Raw genomic sequence first — 22,334 nt, 5'->3', positions numbered from 1 at the left:
TTTAGGGCAAGGTTTCGTCATGCTCATGCTGACGTCATGCTCATGCTGCTGTGTTTATACTAGATGTCTCCAAAATGACGAACTGATTAGAAAAATAATTCTTTATCACTAACTCTGTAAACTAGTTATAAAGTTCGCCAAAAGATGTCGCTGCTGAGTGAGAAAAACTATTAAATAATGCTTTTAAAACAAACACTATTTGAACCAGCAAGACGGTACAACCATAGAGCGTAGAAAGTTGGCTTCTGTCTTCTTACTTTTTTATAACCGATTTTTCAAATTACTGGTTATTTTGGGACAATGTTATAGAAATTAAGTCTTAAATACTATGCATAGTATACCTCGAAAATAATATTCTGTGATAAGAAAAGCTTGTTAAACTCTAACATATAAATATTGAGAATGACAAGAACAAAGGATAAATTAAAATTATAAAACACTAGTTTGTAAATGGTACTGAACAGTATTCACGTTCTGCTACAGACAGTTTTTAAGTTTTGCTCTCAAATAAACTTGTTTTCAATGTGTTTAACCCCTCTTTTGGTGCAACTGATTTAAAAAATAATTGGCCATAGTTTAAAAATGTTCCTGTTGTTTTGTTTCTTAAATATTAGTTTGTGACTCGAATGTGCAATTTTTGCACAAAATTTTCTATAAGGAGAGATTTTAAACAATGTATATAAATTGCAGTTAATTCATAATCACCTGTATAATATTATGGGTTAAATAAAATAAAGATGTAAGAATATGAAAAATAGCTCAAATAACGTTATATAAAGAGACTTATGATCGTTTTGATACAATATCAAGTATTTTTTTTAGTGCCGAAATACAGAATACAGTTCATTTTTCAGTGTCGAAATACACAATTATGTTTCGACACTGAGAATTTCAACATTGAAAATTATTCATTTACTTTAATGATGTTCTTTTAGGTAGAAAAATATCGCCAAATTGGTAATTTTTAAAAAGTTTAATAAATATTTAAGCGCTTTGCATGTTTTAAGGTTTAAATAATTCTCATCAAGATAGTATGCATAGTTAAAAATTATAGCTTTGCCTCGCGTTTAAGATTGTAAAACAGCGGATTCTTTTATTTTCCTTCGAGAAAGAACTTAGAAAAAAATCTGTTATGAACTTCATCTAAGAAGAGAAATTAAAGTCACGGAGGGTCGTGGAATAGAGCGTTTGCCTCCCAATGAGGTGCCCAGGTTCGAATCCCACCCGTGGCTGGTTGGTACGAATTCTGCACCGGCTTTCTTCAGCCACAGTGCTGACGCAAAATATCCTCAGTGGTTGACGGATCATGGATTAGAGTCCCGTTGCCGTTTGGCAAACCATGGTAGGTTTTCCTCTCCCTGTAACAAAAATGCGGGTTAGTTCCCCCCAAAAGTCCTCCACGATGGCAAATTTCTCCCAATACTCTATTAAGAAGTTCTCTTGTCTTCTAGATTTGGTTCAAAATTACAAGGCTACAGAATTGAACATTGGTAATTGGAAACCCAAAATCGGGTGCGTAGTTACGATGGCTATAAAAAAAATGAGGTTGAGCCATTGTGGCTCAGAGAATAGAACTTTCGCCTTCCAATGAAGTGTCCCGGGTTTGAATCTCAGCTCTATCTATTCGATAAGAATTCCGCACCATGCTCACACCGACCACAGTACTGGCGTAAAATATACTCAATGGTAGACAGATCAAGGGTAAGAATCCCCTTACAGTGAAGCTGACAGTGGGAAGTTTTCGTGGATTTCCTCTCCATGTAACGCAAATACGGGTAAGTCCCATCAAAAAGTCCTCCACGAATGCTAGTTTGTCCCAATGCTTGATAAGGAATTCCCTTGTCTTCTCGGTTGGGCTCAAATTGCAAGGCTGAGTAGAAAATTGATAGTCGTGAGCTCAGAATTGGGTGGGCTGTTCAATGCCAGTTATAAAGTAAAAAGTAAAGAATTTAAATTAAAGGCTTTTTAAAAAGTTTAATAATTTTTTTTGAATATTGAAGTTATTGCCCCTTTTAATTGTCCAGACTATTCTTCTGTATAAGATAGTATATTTTAAAATTAAAACTTTCTTTAATTCCGTTCAAACTGCGGGTTTTCTATTTCTCTTTACAGAAGAGTTTTGTATACAGAATCCTCAACACACTGTTCTATAAGTTTCTTAATCCTAAAAAGAAGATTAGAAAAGAAACGCTACCTTAAAACTAAAAGAAAATGATGCCCTGCTGTTCTCAAAATAGATGGATTTTTTCCCTTTTTATGTAGGGTGGGTAATATGATAAAAAAATACTAATAAAAACAAGTATCCACTAAATTATAAAATCAATATTTCATCAGCAGTCAATCTAGTTCCCTAAATTTATTTAGGTGATTCTTTAACTCTGTTCAAATTGCTGGGTTTTCTATTTCCCTTTGCAAAAGAGTTCTGTTACAGAATCCTCAACAAATCTATAAGCTTCTTAAGCATAAAAAATAAATAAAGATAAAAGAAAAATTAAAACGCTACCTTAAAGCTGAAAGAAATTGATGCCCTGTTCTCAAAATAGATGGATTTTTTCCCTTTTTATGTATAGGGTGGGTAATAGGGTAAAAAAAGAAATAATAAAAATAAGTATCCACTACATTATAAAATCAATATTTCATCAACAGTCAATCTAGTTCCCTAAATTTATTTAAGTGTAAGATATTTTTCTAAGACCAAATATTGCACGAAAATAAGACTGAGTCTTGCTATTAAGAAGCAAAATGGAAGTAAATAAAATCGAAAAAAAAAAAGAAATACGTAATAATGTAAGCGATGAAACATAAGTTTCTTAAGCATAAAAAATAAAGATTAAAAAATAAATAAATAAAACGCTACCTTTAAACTATAAGAAAATGATGCCTTGTTCTCAAAATAGATGGATTTCCCCCCCCCCCTTTTAAGTGGGGTGGGTAGTAGGATAAAAAAAATAATAAAAATAAGTATCCACTACATTATAAAATCAATACTTCATCAACAGTCAACCTAGTTCCCTAAATTTATTTATGTGTAAAATATTTTTCTAAGACCAAATATTGCATGGAAATAAAATTGAGTTTAGCTATTAAGAAACAAAATGGGAGTAAATAAAATAGAAAAAAAAGGAAAAATAATGTTAGCGATGAAACATCAATTAATTAAAATTTGCTTGACATTCCCTTTAGGGTAGCTTATTGACATGTTTTTTTAATAGCTCTATTAATCAAGAAAGTTCAAAATTTTTGTTTAAAAGTATGACGTTTTGTTTGCCAAGCTTTCAAAAATTAGGATTTTTCTCATCAAGCGGGATTAATTTAGCTGCTTTAATTTATAAATTTATAATTAATTATGTTAAGTAACTCATCTCTTAATTTTTGGATGTAGAGATTAAGTCAGGTACTAAGTTGAATTAATTAGGCGTAAGCAACTAATACTCAAAAGAAATACTTTAGCAAAAATACTTAAAAAAAAAAAAAAAAACGGACTAGGTCAGTTGGTTATAAAATAATACTACAAAAGATAATTTGAAGCACAGATTATGCATTAGGATATTTAATGATATAAAATTTGTCACGGCCCATTTGAAGAGAGTATTTATAATAATTAAATTAGAGTTTTGTTATTTAGAGTAAGGATAATTTTTTTCTTAACTCTTCGGCGCTGAGTTTTTCTAAAACATATTTTTCGCATTTTTTTCCATTATTTTGTATTAATTAAGGTCAAAATAACTGAAAAGTAATATATTTAGCACTTTAATAATTTATGGTTACAAAATACAACCTTAGACACCGGTGTCTTTTTCTGCGTTAAAGGTAAAATCCTCTAAACACGGCTCATTTCCAAGCAGTATTTTTTTAAATTTGCACTTATTTGCAATTATTTAGATCTAAGCGTATTCTTCAAAACTCTTTCGCGAAGGGAAAAAAAACACTATTTTAGTTTTTTATATTCGAAGCAAAATTATATATGCCATCTTATTTAAAACAATTGTTAAGACATTATAACGTACTAATAAAAAAAATATTTTGTAACGAAATAATTAAAAAATGTAACTTTTTTTAAAAAGAAAACACCGACTTGATGAAATTTTTCCCTTTACATAAAAATCATTAAGTGTTTTTCGAATCTCTTTCGCAAAGTAAAATAAATAAATAAATAAATAATAAATAAATAAATAAATAAATAATAAATAAATAAATAAATAAATAAATAAATAAATAAATATATAATAAATAAATAAATAAATAGAATAGTGCCTTACACTTGAGGTGAAATTATAATTTCAAACTAATGATATCATCTTGCCCTAAAAAATTATCCAGGCCTTAGAACGGACATTTTGAAAGAATATTAAACTTTTTTTTCTGAAAACCTCAAATTGTGCGAGATTTTCCCCCTAAATGAAAATTATTAAAACCAATAAATATTTCTCAATTTTCACAAATTTTTATCATCAGAAACAATGCTGGATATCTTTTCAATTTTGAGAAGATTGAATTACAAACTCTTTTCATCTTTATGTTGACATTTTGCGCCATTTTTATGTCACTTTTTAAGTATTAAAAACTAAATCATAAAAGCTTTTCAATTTTAGAAAATAGTGTCATTTCTTCATATTGACATGCGCGCCATTTTCACAATTAACTTACAGAGCGCAGGGTTAAGATAAGCTGAACTTGACCTAACAGTGATGAATAACTGTTGCTAACTCTAGACAGTTATGAAAACAGCATCTTATTTGCAAAACAGCGTTATTTTATCTGACGACAAAGTCAACGAAAAACAACAAAAAATTCAGTAAATTGTTCTCAATTTTTTTATTTTTTTGATGAGCCCATGAAATGCAATGGGGTCACGTTTTAAATATTAAAAAATTTGATCATAAATGTTTATTTTTTCATGAAACCGTGGCTTTACTTTATTTTGACATTATGTTCCACTTTCATAAATGGCATAGGGGACTCTGTCTTAAGATTTACAAAACTTTAAATAACAGTCATGCTTATCTGTTATCAACAATGATTAAAATAACATAATTTTTAATAAAAAGCATTGTTTTTACGACAAAGTCTTCAAAGAACGAAAATGATTAATTTTAATACTTCATTAGAGCTAAGTCTTATTGCAACAAAAATAAAATTCTCCACATTATTAGCAAATAACAAGTAGGAAGCCGTGGCTTTACTTCATATTAATATTATGTACCATATTCATAAATTGGATAGAAGACGCTGCCTTAAGATTTGCAAAACTTAACCTAACAGTCATGCTTATCTGTAATCAACAGTTATTAAAATAATATAATTTTTACTGAAAAAGTTTTTTTTTTAAAGACAATGTGTTCAAAAAACGAAATTAACGAAAATTGATTTTAATACTTAATAAGAACTAAGTCTTACTGTAACAAAAATAAAATTCTCCACATAAGTAGAAAATGTCAAGTAGGAAGCCGTGGTTTTACTTCATATTAACATTATGCTCCATTTTTATAACTGGCACAAAAGACGCTGATTTACAAGACTTAACCTAACAGTCGTTTATTTGTTCACAACAATTATAAAAATAGCATATTTTTCACAAGAAAACCTTTTTTTTTTTAATGACAAAACTTTCAAAGAACTAAAATGTTTAATCTTAATACTTAGTACATGTTGCAATAATACAAGTCTTATTGCAACAAAACAAAACTCTTCACATAAGTTGGAAACATCATCATATTACAAATATCACAGGACAATATTTTTCTTTCGTCACATCTGATTTTGACAAGTAGAGCTTAATATCAACTGATGCAGTAAGGAAAAATACTGATTTCTTGGGTTTATTTGTGCTGACACTGAGCCTGTGAATAGTGCCAGATGGCGATCTCTGACGCAGGGATATTCTTAAATTTATATTTATGATACATTAATGCTTTCTTAATGCCTTGGAAAACTTAAGGGATATAATCTTATTTGGTATTTGTCATTTTAGATTTTATCTTTTGAGCTATGAAAGCGTGTTTAGATCAGATATTTTGTAAAACATCGGTTTTGATACTTATTCGATACGATTTGTCGGATTTTCTTCTTCCATTTTGACGTTCGAATTTGAAGGTCAATAATAAGTTTAAGATTTTATACTTTCTGAAAAATGGAAAGGCGATGTCGAAATAAAATGTGCATTAAAGTAAAATGTTGTACAAGTGAAGTGGTTTTTAAACGCGAAACTTTCAATTTCTCCTAGCTATAAATTAGCACAATTTTCTAAGGCTTATTATTTTTATTGCATAACCGTCGTTGAACAGTCAATTTTTGGGTTAACGGCTACTAATGTTCAACTCCGTAGCCTTGTAATTTTGAACCCAATCCAGAAGACAGGGGAACTCCTGGTTCAAGTATTGGGAAAAATTAGCCTTCGTGGAGGACTTTTTGATGGAACTAACCCTCATTTGCGTTACATAGAGAGAAAAACCACCCACGATTAGCCTGATGGCAAGGGGACTCTAACCCAGGATCTGTCTACCAGTGGGCCCTGTGGTCGGTGCGAGCCAGGTGCGGAATTCGTATCTATAAGCTATTGCTGGGATTCGAACCCGGTTCACTTTATTGGAAGGCTAACGTTCTATCCCCTGAGCCACCACGGCTTAAGGCTTATTTTTGTCAAAGGTCAAGATTTTTTATTTATTACTTTTTTATTTTTCACTTAAAAAAATAATAATGTTTTATTGCAGTTGACCAATGCTTCTGCCAGCTTCTTACTGTTATTATTTCACTATGAAGCTGCTAATTATACATAGTTAAAATAAAATATTTGAAACTTTTTTTTAGAATCGAAACCAGTTCAATTAAATTGTTATCTGAAATTATGTTTTTGTTTACTTTTATTTCCCTTTGCTTTTATTTTCTTTATCGTGTACCATGCTTTTCTTGGAAATAAAAAAAAAATTTTTTTTTGACCGTTTTTAAATTTTTTTATTCATTGAAAATTTTTTTTTATTTTCATGAGTTTTTTTAAATTTTATTTCTTTGCTATTTTCTACTTTTTAAAAAAAAATTCCGTGTTTTGCTAGTTTTAGTTTTATTTATATTCAAAATTAAAATACGCATAAGTATTATATTAATTTCATCAGGAAGAAAAAAATCAATCAGCTATCACTATTTATTTATTTTAAGTTAGTGACAATATTTGAATCTGAAATCAATTTGATTCTCATTCCAGCTAAATGATTAAAGATATATAACGTCTATGCGAGTGCGGGTTCATATCTCGCCGAGGGCACAGCTGCTTATTTCTGTTTTTTAATTGCCAGGTTTTATTTTATTTTACATCTGTCGTTTAAGAGCCGACCCGATTTTGAGTTTACAACTATTAATGTTTAATTCATTTACTTTGCAATTTTAAACTCTACCCAGAAGACAAGAGAACTCTTGGATCAAGCATTTGGACAAAATAGCCCTGTTGGGGCGACTTTTTGATGGAACTAATCGGAACGTTATACGGAGAGGAAAACCACGAAAACCTCTCACTGTTAGCCTGACCTTCAAAGGGATTCTTACCCATGATCCGTCTACAACTGAGAATATTTTGCGTCAGCACTGCGAACCGAGAGCAGAATTCGCATCAACCAGCCACAGCTGAGATTCGAACCTGGTGCGCATCATCGGGAGGTAAACCTCTGAGGTACAGCGGTTTAATTCTGAAGTTTATCATTAGCATAAATAATAGAAGCACGATTATCGCTGTTTAAAAATCATATCGTTTCACTGGAAAAATGAAACAGATTAAATTTTAACATCTCTATTTATTTATTTTCATGATCTTCAGAGATTAAAAGCAACTGTCGATTTTGTGGTATAAATCGTATTTATTATTATTATTTTAAGTCAATGCCTTCAGAAACTTTTTTTGAAACTTCTGATTTGGAGAACGAAACATCAATTTTGTCTGATCTCACATGAACAATAGTCAATTGGGGGCCAAATGGCCATAGAAAGAGAGGAAACCCGAAAATCAATTTTTGCTCAAAAAAGTCGGATGCATATTATGCTGCACCAAACTCGTTGTAAATACTTAAGAAAATATGCATAACCGGGCAATTAACTATATATGTAATACAAAACAAAAGGGAGAAGAAGGACGATGAAAGGTTACTAGGGAAGCTATATCCACCACTATACATGACGCATACACATACACATACAACAACACATACACATACAACATGATTGAATTAAGTATTTTTAGAATACTAATATGTCAGGGTAGATATGTTTGTACTGTTTTCCCAATTTAAATACTATAATCATCAACCTGTTCTTTGGAGGAAACTGCTAGTTTTTATTTATTTATTTCATTTCACTATTTCTTCTTCCTTTTTTTTTTTTTTTTTTTTTGGCTAAGTGCAATGCGGTAAATGTATTAATTGCCAATTAATTTTGGATTAATCGTCACTAATTGTTTTGTTATTTCTTCAAAAAAAATAAATAAAAAGTTACTTCAAAGGTCAAGGTGACACTATCCCCGTCAATGTAAACCTATATCTTTTCAAGGTCAGTCTCTTATTTAGGTCTGGATAAGGTCAAAGGCTACGATTGATGCTTCCCACATCGATCTTAGATGATCAGAAGAATAAAAAAAAGGATAGCTCAATTTTTATTTAAAAAATAAACTTAACATATGATTACAAAAAGAAAAGAAAAAAAATTAAAAAGGTGGGGGAGAGATCGATCGCCGAACAAGCGTGGGTTGTTAGACATAGCATTCTTCTTCTAGTAAGGCGCGTGCGCTGAACATTTGGCGAGACGTCCCCTTCATTGATTTGCTGTCTACTTAACGTTAACTCTGAATGCTGAGAAATTGGGGGGACGGTCACAAATTGCTCGCTTACTTCTCCTTCGGCAATCGATCTCGCTTGAATACAGGTTCATTTTATTATGATTGAATTTCCGCTAAAGAGAATTGAATTCTGCTATTAAGCATCAATGGTTAAAATCTAATATGAATTCTATTGGCTTATGTATTGTTTTGTCTATTCTAATAATACTGAAATAATTTTGGATGATTGATTCAAACAATATATGGAGAATATTTTCCACTCTCCCTCATTATATTTATTATATATATATATATATATATATATATATATATATATATATATATATATATATATATATATATATATATATATATATATATATATATATATATATATATATATATATATATATATATATATATATATATATATATACACACAATAGAATAGATAGCACAATACAGAGAAGGACATCACAAAGAATACATCCAGGGTAACAGCAGGATTCGAACCCGCCACCTCCACTCTTAACAGAGAGTTTGGCGGGTGATACAGCTTGGCCAGGGTGGCCCCCATATACAATCATACAAAGGCATATACATAGTCGTTACGCTGACGCAATCGGTTGAGGTGTCGCCCACACTGCTGGTTGGAGAGCTGTTGGTAGTGAGTTCGATCATGGCAGCCTGCAAAACAGCCGACGTGTTTACGCAGAAAGATGCGCGTTAAATCTGGCGTCGCTGAAAGTCCTCCCATTGGTCCCGAGGGAGGGCGGTATTGGTCCTCGTTAAACTGTTCTACCGTAAAGTACTCGACTTCGCGTGCAGGTTGTCCGGCTGCCGTAGCGGGGGCGCCATCCCCTCTGCAGAGGAACAAAATTGTGATGGCATATCCTTGGATCATCCTCAGGAATGTTTCCCAGACCGTCGCCAATAGCCCATTGTGCAGCTCTAGTGCGACGTAAATGAACTACAACAACAACTTTAGTTTCCAAAAATTAGTTGTTAAATTTTCCCGCCACGACAAGCTAAATCAAATTGACTTTAGAAGCAATGAATACTTCAAAGTATATATCTTTTTCAAAATTTTGCTACAACTATAAAACAATTTCCAGACCTTGCTTAATCAAAATGTATCATGTCAGAAGAGGCTGTTGTTGCACATACACAGTTGTTAGAAAATTGGACTCCGGTCCAGAGAGGCCAGGGTTCGATCCTCGGTTCCGCTAAGACCCACCGAGTACATACGTGCTCGTAAAATTTGAGGTATCGAAAGTCCTGTGGTCGATCACTGAGTAGTGAAATTGGTACAGGGATCTGGAGAAAATTTCCTTCCCCTTCAGATCTATGGGTAAATTGAGGAAGTGGCCTCACAAATGAGATCTCCTCTGAGAGGAATCAAAATTGTGATGGCATGTCTTCTGCTACTCCTCAAAGATGCTTCCTATAAAAGTCAAGGAGCAAGTATTGGGAAGTATTTGTCTTCGTTGAAGACTGTTTGATGAAACTAACCCGCATTTGCGTTACATGGAGAGGAAATAAACGAAAACTTCCCACGGTCAGCCTGACTGCAAGGGGACTCTACCCATGACCCGCCTACTACTGAGAATATTTTTTGTCAGCCCTGTGGTAGGTGCGAGGTGGAAAAAATATTGTATTGACCAAATATTGCCGGGATTTAAACCCGGGTCACTACATTGTGAGGCAAGCGCTCTATCCCCTGAGCCACTTCGGCTTCCGTTCTTCGTATTATGCACACGACTCTTCCTATCTATGTATAACTATAAACAAAAAATACCCCACATAAGGGGCCTCCCTAGCCGAGTGGTATCGGCCGCCAAACGCTGTGTGTAGCAAGAAGGTAGCTGGTTCGAATCCCACTGTTACCCTGCATGTATTTTTGTGCTGTCTTTCTCAGTATTGTGCTATCTGTCCTCCTACTAAGGTTTACAAGCAGGCCTTCATTGGGCACACAGGCCTACAAATGTATTTTGTACTAGTAATTGTTGTTGTAGTTTACTTACGTCGCACTAGAGCTGCACAATGGGCTAATGGCGACTTGAAGCATCCCAGAGGATGATCCGAAGACATGCCATCACAATTTTGATCCTCTGCAGTAGGGATGGCACCCCCGCTTCGGTAGCCCAACGACCTGCACGCGAAATCGAGCGCTTGACGGTGGAACAGTTTAACATGGACCAATACCACACACCCTCGGTCCCAACGCAGGCTGATCCAAGTGGTCACCCACCCGCACACTGACCGTAGCCAGTGATGCTTGACTTCGCTGATCTGCTGAGAACCGTGTCTTAAGGATCAGTCCACTGCGGAACAAGCCTTAATTGAGCACACAAGCCTGCAAATGTATATGTAATTCCAATAAACCAATAAAAAACCCAAGTAATTTTGAAGTTAGTTTGACGACTGCATCTACACTATCGTTAGTATACTTGATAATGTAAGAACTTAATTAACCTCAAAATTTATTGAGGTTGAATTGTTAACACGTTTCTTTCCGTTTTAAACTCTTCCATTTACAGCAAAAAATTTGTATAGATACTCGAAAAAAAACATGTGACCCTATCAGAAATTTTTCAAAGAAGTAAAACGATCCATTTTGGGTAGAAATTACAAAAATCGCCACGAGTTTCTTTGGAGCGACTGTATTTTCAGATTTATTAAAAATTCTATTTAAGCCCCTTAAAGATACTATCAGTATTGAACGCTCTAGGGCAATTACCACATACCTTGAAGGGTATGGTACTTTTAGTTGCGGCGCACTAGAGCTGCACAATGGGCTATTGGCGCTCTGAAACAGCCGCGAGGAAGATCTGGAGATAATACATATGTCACATACCGTTTTGCAGAGACTACGCATTCACCCCCCATCCACCCATTTGCAGATCGTAATTTCGACTTGAACCAAAGCATGATTAATCTCCTATCCAGTACCCGTAGAGGCACTGATTTGTTATGGGAAATTGGAGGACTTTGTGACCCCAACAGATTTAGCGTGCACCAGTCACCATTTTATAGACAGGGAGTCTTCGGTGAACGGGGATCGAAATCACGACCTCTAGAATATGGGCCCATCGCCCTACCAGCTAGGCTACACCGGTCCAACCACATACCTTGTGAATGCACCCTTGACTTCAACGACTAAGCCCGACGCGATTTGAAAGAGATCTCGATAGATATGTCCGTCTTCAAGAATTCAATAATTCATCGGTTGCCGCGCATTGAAAGAACCTTGGCCATAAATTTAATTTCAATAAAATCAAAATTCTTTACATTCCTACACTGAGTTATTAGTAAAAATTATTTTTTCCATGAAATTATCTTAAGGTAAACAAGTTTCAACGGTGGATGTAAAAAATTTTTGAATTGCGCTATCGCCTTTGAGGTATTACCAAAAAGTGAAATAAAATTTTTTTATTTTATTTCTTTTCTTATTTCCAATGAGCTGCACAATCGGTCTTGCCGATGAGCAGACCTAGTGCGTTCTCCAGAGGTGGTATCCACTCTTTCAGGACCACCACAATGGGCGAGATACCGTTGGTCATGTTTATTTGGACGTCTAGTTTCTGCCACACTAGATGGCAGCACCGAGACTCTATTTGGATGCTAAAGTGCACTAGGAATTTAATTTTGCCGGAAATGCCAAGAGGTGAAATAAACATTAAGGAGCTGAATTTTTTACTCGGAAACATTGGGAAAAAAAAAGGGGGGGGGGAATAATAAGTAAAAAAAATGACATACAACAGTTTATTAAAAAAAAAAAAGAAAGGTTAATTAAAAAACCGGAAAAAAGATGTAATCTTTTCTTCAGCCCACACGATTATATCCGCAAAACAGAGTGCTTTCTGATATTGTATCAATAAAGCCAAAGCAAAATATATATATATATATATATATATATATATATATATCAGTTTCTCGCCGTTAGCATATTTGTATAAATTTATTATAACATTACCTATTAAATCAAATCAAACGCACTCTTTACCTTTTTCAAAAAATTAACTTCTCTTTTTTTTTAAGAATGTTGATTCTTAATATATTGAAACGTTGAAATGTTGGGGGCTATTTAAATAATGAATTATTTTTGCAAGTAAAGCAACTTCACAAATAGAAAAAGCAATTCGATACAGATTTATTACAAGTTGTTTTCTATTCTTTTAATGGATTAAACATATTTAATTTGCACAACATCCATGAAAATTCAAATGAAAACTTAATATAAGAAAGTTGATAAATTTAATTAGATTTGACTGTTTATTTAGCAAATTATAATTCACTTTCACTAGAAATTTGATAATTTTTATCTCTATTCATTTCTGGAATTAACTTTTTCGCTTAAAGCAAAAAACAGTTCTTTATTCATTTAAATTAAAAGTAAACTTTCAGTTTTATGCATCAGCAGTTTTAAAAATTCAAACAGGTATAACATCCATTTTATTTTTTTGAAACGTTTTTAATTATATTAAAGAACTAATGTAAAAAGAATAAATTACTCTATTTTTCAAACATTATTAAAATTAGTTGCGCCAGGAAAAAAGAAAATTAATATTTCTCAACGAAAATAATTAAGATTAATTTGTAACACATGACATTTTCTAAAAGTTAAACCATGTGTACTTCTTTTTCAAAACTATAATAAGTTTTAATGATATATACAAATGAGTTCCATGAAATAGCTTTTATTCTTTGATTTTGTTTTTCGTTTTTTTCTTCTCTGACAAAATATAAAAAAATTCACACCGTTGAAAAATCAAATAGTTAGTAACAGATTAAATTTTCAAGGCGTTTTTTAACTTTTTTATAATGTAAAATATTTGTTTAAATCAGAATAAAAGATTACTTACAAAAAATGCTTTGTTTAAAATAATTATTATAAAAAACTACACATTTTTAATGCTTTTCAAAGAAAGTAAAGAGTTATTAATATATATCATAAATTTAAGATACTGTTTTTTAACTTAAATATTATGAGTATTAAAATTCATGAAGGCATTGTTTCATTTTTCGTATTATGCTGGGATAAATGTGTTCTAATTACTTGCAAGCCATTAAATTTTTTTCCTTATTATCTTTTTAACATAATCGTCTTTATATCAACTGCTTTTATTCAAATAACAAAGAGGTAAAATAGCTATCTCCAATTTTAATATTCAGTGCACAAAATTAAAAACATTATACCCTTATGCATACCTGCCAACTTTTACGCATTTGGCGTAAAATTTTATTTCTATATTTAAAGTGGTAGTAAAATGTGTACTTTCTATATTTTCCTTGCATTTAAAAACTTAATTTATAATCTTTTTGACCACTATTATTTTTAAAAAAATTAAGCATATATATTAATATGCATTACCGTCCTGATAGTCCACAAAAACTTTTTTTAAATACAGTATAATTTCTGCCAAAAATTGTAGTTTAAATTCCATTAAACTACCACAGGGAAAAATCATCCTCGAAAGGATTAAAAGTTGGCAGGCATGCTTATGTGCCAAACTTCTATTTATGACTACAATACCTTTTTCCAAAAAAAAAAGTGGTAACACAAGTTTTTCACTAAGATTTATTTTGTGTTAAGATTTATTTATTTATATATATATATATATATATATATATATATATATATATATATTAATATATGTTTCTTGGATTGGTAACTTTGATTTGTTATTACTCCTCTACATACTAATGATTCATAATTTCATTTAAACATGCTCTTTGTTCCAGCTTTCTCGAGATGAGGCTTTTTAAATGTTGGCAAAATTTATCAAAATTCTCAAAAGCTTTAGTTTTTGATTGTCTACCACTCCATAAAACGTTTCAAAAAAAGTGTAGAAGTTGGCAGACCCTTAAATGAGTTAAAACATTAATTTTGAAGGTGTTTGGCAACTTCAAAATACTTTGAAGAAACCCTTTTTTTCTTCCTTACAGCAGATTTCGATTCCACTGGAAAAAAAACACTCCAATTTTGCTAACAGGTCTTTAAATTCTGCAAACAGATGGTGCTGTAATCTCAAAATAATGATCAAAATGACATCAATCAAAATGACATCAATACTGAAATTAGAAAAAGAATAATCGCAGCCAACCGCTGCTTCTATGGTTTAAGATCATTATTGAAATCTCACTTAATAAAAAGAAAGACTAAGATCTTACTTTATAAGGTATTAATCAAGTCAGTTTTGACTTATGCTTCAGAGACATGGACTTTAACAAAAAGGGAAGAAAAGTTATTAGCAACCTTCGAAAGGAAGGTCCTACGAACCATCTTTGGCCCTATACTCGATAACGACAACTGGAGGAAAAGATATAATTTTGAAATATATAGGATCTTTGATGGCGATGATATCATTAAATCTATTAAATTAAGTAGAATGAGATGGGCCGGGCATGTAGTGAGAATGAGCCCAGAACGAACAGCATTGAGAGTCTCTAATGCAACCCCCTCCAATAAAAGGCCAAGAGGAAGGCCCAAAAAGAGATGGAAGGACTGTGTAGATGAGGATTTTGCCATCCTAAAAGTAAAGAACTGGAAAACAATTGCTGGGAGAAGGACAGAATGGGAAAAGCTTCTGAGGAAGGCTCAGGCTCACAAAGGGCTGTCGTGCCAATTCTGATGATGATGACATACTAATGATTCATAATTTCATTTAAACATGCTCTTTGTTCCAGCTTTCTCGAGAAGAGGCTTTTTAAATGTTGGCAAAATTTATCAAAATTCTCAAAAGCTTTAGTTTTTGATTGTCTACCACTCCATAAAACGTTTCAAAAAAAGTGTAGAAGTTGGCAGACCCTTAAATGAGTTAAAACATTAATTTTGAAGGTGTTTGGTAACTTCAAAATACCTTGAAGAAACCCTTTTTTATTTCTTTACAGCAGATTTCGATTCCACTGAGAAAAAAAAACACTCCAATTTTGCTAACAGGTCTTTACATTCTGCAAACAGATGGTGCTGTAATCTCAAAATAATGATAGGATACAATTTAATGGAGATGTCTCCAATTCCAAAAATAAATGTCAGTCCGGAGAAAAAAAATGAACATTAAAAAAAATATTATACGGGTTCAATATTTCGAGAAATATAAATAACACCTAACTAGACTAATTTTGCAAACAGGTCTTTACGTTCTGTGACAAGTGGTGCTGTAATTCCAAAATAACAATAGGATACAATTTAATGGAGGTGTCTACAATTCCAAAAATAAATGTCAGACCGAAAATAAAAAATAAATAAAAATTAAGTAAAATATTATACGGGTTTAATATTTCGAGAAATATAAATAACACCTAACTAGACTAATTTTGCAAACAGGTCTTTACGTTCTGTGACAAGTGGTGCTGTTATTCCAAAATAGCAATAGGATACAATTTAATGGAGATGTCTCCAATTCCAAAAATAAATGTCAGACCGAAAATAAAAAATAAATAAAAATTAAGTAAAATATTATACGGGTTCAATATTTCGAGAAATATAAATAACACCTAACTAGACTAATTTTGCAAACAGGTCTTTACGTTCTGTGACAAGTGGTGCTGTAATTCCAAAATAACAATAGGATACAATTTAATGGAGGTGTCTACAATTCCAAAAATAAATGTCAGACCGAAAATAAAAAATAAATAAAAATTAAGTAAAATATTATACGGGTTTAATATTTCGAGAAATATAAATAACACCTAACTAGACTCATTTTGTCAACAGGTCTTTACATTTTGTTAACAGATGGTGCTGTAATTCCAAAATAACAATAGGATACAATTAAATAGAGATGTCTCCAATTCCAAAAATAAATGTCAAACCGAAAATTAAAAAAAACATTATACGGGTTTAACATTTCGAGAAATATAAATAACAAGACTAATTTCTATGCGGCAAGGCCGAGGTTGAAAGTGGGAGTCAATTTTAGGTATCAGAATTCGATTTCGGTTATTGACTCTTTAATGACAAAATTCTAATGGGGTAAAGATTGTTTAAAATGGATATGTCTCGGAAAGTATGTGTCAGATTGCAAAAATAAAAATGGATGTGTTAAATATTTTGAAAAATCTAATGACACCTAATTCCATCACACTCTAATTTTTTTAATAAGAGTGACTCTTACAGGGTAGGATCAAGGTCAGAATCAAGGGTTGATTTTGGTGATTCGAATTCTTTTTGATAGTTACCTCAGAAATTCTACTTTTGTAGTTGGAAAATATGTATATGCAATTTGACTCGTTAATGTTATGCCGTTGTACAAGACAAGCAGCATCAGGTATGCTAACCCTATCAAAACACAAAATTTGTGCACAAAATTTGGAATCGCTAGCACAGCTTATCACCTAACTTTATTATAATGCACACATTAAACAATGGTAAATTAAATGTTGGTAAATTAGCAAATATTCCGAATGCTTTAGTTTTCTAACTGCCTACCACTTTATAAAATGTTTTGCTGAAAGCGTAGTAGTTGGCAGCTCCGTAACTTCTTAAAGCCAGTTCAAAATAGCCCAGTGATTTGGGGTTAATGTGGATAAAAACAACTTCCTTTTTTTTAAGAAAAGAAGATTATTTAAAAAGTATGAATTCAAATTAGCTTATCAATCATTTGAAATGATATCTAAGCTATTAAACTTTATTGGGAAGAAAATACAAGATATGTTCCAAATAGTATAGTGATTAGTAAGCTTAATATGATTAATAATCTAATTTTATTAAAATTGTCAGCAATAGCCCCTTCTCCCCTATTATGTTTTTATTTTGGTTCCTTTTCTCATAGCGTTTTAAGTACCTAAGATATTTATCCATTTACTAGTCAATTATTTTCACTAACTCGGCTTAAAATTAAGGCTTTACTTCGTGTTTAAGGCTTTTAAGCTGTGTCTATTTTTATTTTTCTTGAAGAAAAAGAGCTACAACAGCCTTAAAAAGACTAAAAGGCAACATTTATTTCCTTTAGTCTACTCATTAAAATTAAGCTTTCTGAAAGAAAATTAAATCACAGCGAAAGCATGTAGTGGCAGATTGAGCAATAGATTTTATATAAATATAAATGAGACTAGTTCACACTAGTCTCATTTATATTTATATAAAATCTATTGTGGACAATTTTGTTAAATTTGCCCCCCCCCCAAAAAAAATTGCTTATTACTATTTTGAACTCATCTAACATTTTTTAATCAAAATTTGAACGTTTTTCTTGCTTTCGAATGATACATTCGCGAATTTGGATGTTTACACTTTATATATACTCACACTTTATATATTTTTATACATATAGAAAAATAGATATTTTTGTTCATACTAGTACCAATAGTATGGCATGTTATAGTATGGCATGCACTAGTACCAATAGTAGGCATGCTAGAGCAGAGATGCCCACTGCTCCGGATTCGACCAAATATTTTACAGAACGCTGAAGAAATACAAACTAAAATTTGCAGATTTTCCATATTTTGCCAACTTTTTAAAAGGCTCGAGTTGGCTAAACTGTCATAGTGGTGCAATTTATGTTGGCCCCTTTCCCACTCATCGTGAATTTAAGTTCAGTTTGTGTTGAGTCTTTACGGTCAGCAGGCAGTGAGGTTGCTGTGTATGCACTTCAAGCAAATGGAAATAATAAAAGCAGCTTACTCTAAACTAGGTTTGCTTCAAAAACTTTAGTTGCAGTTGTAGATGAGTGAAAATTTTGCTTTCACTCAAGTTTTGACATAACTAATCCATGGCAATTTTTGATTTCTATTTCAAGTTAGATAGTGGTAAATAAAATAAAGCGACAAATCCCAACACGTGAAAATATAAAATTAGACTAATGTAAACCCTTTTTAATTGAGATATTTTTTACAACTACAAAATTGCCCATTTCTGCAATAGCAGACCGGAATGGGTTTACTAATATGCAATTATGTATATAAAATTAAGTACATAGTTACATATTAGTTAGCCCACTATATGTACATAAAATTATGTATCTTTTTTTTATTTCCAATGAGCTGCACAATCGGTCTTGCCGATGAGCAGACCTAGTGCGTTCTCCAGAGGTGGTATCCACTCTTTCAGGACCACCACAATGGGTGAGATACCGTTGGTCTTGTTAATTTGGACGTCTAGTTTCTGTCACACTAGATGGCAGCACCGAGACTCTATTTGGATGCTGAAGTGCACAAGGAATTTAATCTTGCCGGAAATGCCAAGAGCCAATAAGGCACTCCAGGGATCTTTTACATGCCGCATAATCATACGACATGGCCGCTGAGGATTTTCTGCATCCCGAAAATCCGGTGTCTGGGCCGGGGATGTAAATTATGTAGCTTGTGACACATATTTTGCTCTGAAATCAAACTGTTGTTGAAATTTTGACAAAATTAGTAAATAACGGAAGAAAACTGCTATTTAATTTGCATGCAAACTTGCTAGCATGTTTTCATGAAAGCACTTCTTACATTAGTGCAAAAAACAGCAAACGGTTAATTTAAAATCATTACTCTTACATCTAAATCATTGATATGCATGGCCGGGACAGCCAAGTTTGTAAGGCACTGGGCCCATGTCCAAGTGGTGGTGGGTTCGATACCTGCCGGTCAAAGACTCCCCGTGTAGTAAATGGTGACTGATGCATGTTAAATCTGTCGAGTCTCAAAGTCCTCCATGTTCCCATAACAAATCAATTCCTCTGGGGGTACTGAATTGGAGATTGATCGTTATCTGATTCAGGTCAAAATTACGATCTGTGGATGAATGAATGGATGTATGAATGGGTCCGCCCTGTAAACGGGCGTGACGTAATGGGTGTGACAGAAGTCGAATTCTTGGCCAAAGATGTGGCCACTGGAAAGCCAGAACAATCGCATACGAAAGCAAGCAAGTAAGCAAACAAGCAATTAAGATATTTTTTACAACTACAAAACTGCCCGTTTTTGCGATACCAGACTGGAATGGGATTACTAATATGCAATTATGTATACAAAATTAAGTATATAATTACATATTAGTAAACCCACTATATGTACATAAAATTATGTATTCTGTGACACATATTTTGCTCTGAAACCGAACTGTTGTTGAAATTTTAACAAAATCAGCAGATAACGGAAGAAAACTGATATTTAATTTGCATGCAAACTTGCTAGCGTGTTTTCATAAAAGTACTTTTTCCATTAGTGCAAAAAAACAGTGAACGGTTAATTTAAAATCATTACTCTTACATCTAAATCAATGATATACATAAAAGTACGTTATGTTGTTATTTCTAATGTCACTCGCCACGCGGGCAAGCCTGCTTGGTGAAACCGAGCAAATTTAAGGCAGAGTGTGCGTTTCTTGTTTTTCAGTGGCGCCATCTATGACCAAGAATTCGACTTCTACCACACCATACGTCGCCCCCGTTTATAGGGCGGACCCATTCATACATCCATTCATTCATCCCCAAATCGTAATTTTGACCTGAATCAGAGAACGATAGATCTCCAATCCAGTACTCCCAGAGGTATTGATTTGTTATGGGAACATGGAGGACTTTTGCGACTCAACAGATTTAACGTGCATCAGTCACTTTACTACACGGGGAGTCTTCGGCCGGCTGGCTTTGAACCCGCGAACTCTCGGACATGGGCCCAGCGCCCTACCGACCAGGCTATCCCGGCCCCAAATGTAAGCTATTTAAACGAAATGTCGTTGATGAAGGTCTGATTGTACACTGGGAAAGAGAAAAACTGGTATTAAAAAAAATTTCTTTTCCAGTTTACTTTAGCGAGAACAAATGTCCCTAAATATCAAAGCTTAATAAGAGTTACTTTAATTTCTAGGAAACAGTCTCAATTATCCCTTATAATTTTTATTTAGTCCAGGCTCTTTATTCCTCCCACCATATATGAAATTAATGTCCTTAGTGAAATTATGAATGAAATTAATCTCCTTAAATACCAAGGCAATCAAGGCAATCATACCAACAATCATTTTCATTCCTAAGAAACAGTCTTAAATATACGTTATATTTTTTAATTAGTCATGGCTCTTTATTTCACCAGCTAGATATGAAATTAATGTCCTTAAATACCAAGGCTTATTAGCAATCATTTTCATTCCTAAGAAACAGTCTTAAATATACGTTATATTTTTTAATTAGTCATGGCTCTTTATTTCACCAGCTAGATATGAAATTAATGTCCTTAAATACCAAGGCTAATTAACAATTATTTTCATTCCTAAGAAACAGTCTTAAATATACGTTATAGCTCTTAATTTGTCCTGGTTCTTTATTTAACCCGCTTGATATGAAATTAATGTCCTTAATGAAATTATGAATGAAATTAATGTCCTTAATGAAATTATGAATGAAATTAATGTCCTTAAATACCAAGGCTTATTAACAATCATTTTCATTCCTAAGAAGCAGTCTTAAATATACGTTATAACTTTTAATTAGTCCTGGCTCTTTATTTCTCTGCTAGATATGAAATAGTTTTACCACCAGCATTTTCTTTTGCACATTTTCCCAACAATGAAACTGCTCCAGCCTATTTTTAAGTAAAGTAAAATATCCCTGACTGCTAAATTTCTTAACAGCATGTTTATAGAACCACTTCTAACCAAGAAAAAGTAATTAGTGATGAACAGCATTGGAAAATAATTTTTTTCCTGTTACATGAGATTTTTGAGCGGCTCTTATATATTTTCGCGTCACTGATTTATAATCTACAATCTGTTTTTCAACAAGCTACAGTTTTTATGCAATTTAGAAATATTTATAACCAGATTTTTTTTTAAAAAAATTCAGTGCTTCTCTGATGCGTAAGGAGTGGTAGGAAGAAGGTGATAATGCATTTCAGATTATGATGCGATATGTTAATATCATATTTTTTTTGTCGTAGGTGTAACAGAGAAGTGTATATGTATGTATATAAACCTTTCTTTATAAACTATATAAACGTATTTCTATATAAACGTATTTTATAAACTTGTGCACTGAGACAAAAAAAAATCTGTTTGAGAAAAATCTGTAGCTTTTCGAACAAAACTAATTTCAGGTTTGAAATCCCTCATACCTAAACTGAGTAAAATCAGGTACTAGTATAAATGCAACAAAAAAAATTGATTCCCGGTGCAGTTAATTAAGAGATTATTTTTTTCCTTCTGAAAACCGTCTATAATTGAAAAATGATTTTACTGCCAGTTTTTTCTATTGTTCATCTCACTCTCAGGTATGCCTTTAGCACCCCCCTGCCCTAATGCCCTGCCACAAAAAGTGAACTTAAAGTGTAAAACATATATGGGTGATTCTCACGAAATATTACAATTCACTGTCCCTTGCTCCAAGATCTAATACTATAATACTAAAAGAACTTTTTTTAAAAAAATCAATAAATAGCATTGCTGTTAGTATTTTAAAATAACTTTGCACTAGCATTGACTGTTTTGTATAGTTAAATAATTTAATTGAACTTCAAAATGTCATTTTCCTGGCATGTCCCAAACAATGTTTCTAATAATAACTAGCTTCAAAACTTCCTATAAATTTTTCAATATCTAATTTTTTTTTATCTC

General features: G+C 32.5%; 1 protein-coding gene across 1 annotated transcript in view; it reads right to left on the bottom strand.

Annotated features, from left to right (window-relative positions):
* The window catches only part of LOC107445837 (uncharacterized), a 46,393-nt gene that overhangs the window by 2,312 nt on the left and 21,747 nt on the right, over positions 1-22,334 (bottom strand). The window lies entirely within an intron of this gene.

This window comes from Parasteatoda tepidariorum, chromosome 12 (genome assembly GCF_982258835.1).
Source record: "Parasteatoda tepidariorum strain Cologne lab strain chromosome 12, Ptep-v5.0, whole genome shotgun sequence".
In the NCBI taxonomy this organism is placed as follows: domain Eukaryota; kingdom Metazoa; phylum Arthropoda; class Arachnida; order Araneae; family Theridiidae; genus Parasteatoda; species Parasteatoda tepidariorum.
This window is presented reverse-complemented; position numbering and strand designations above follow the sequence as displayed.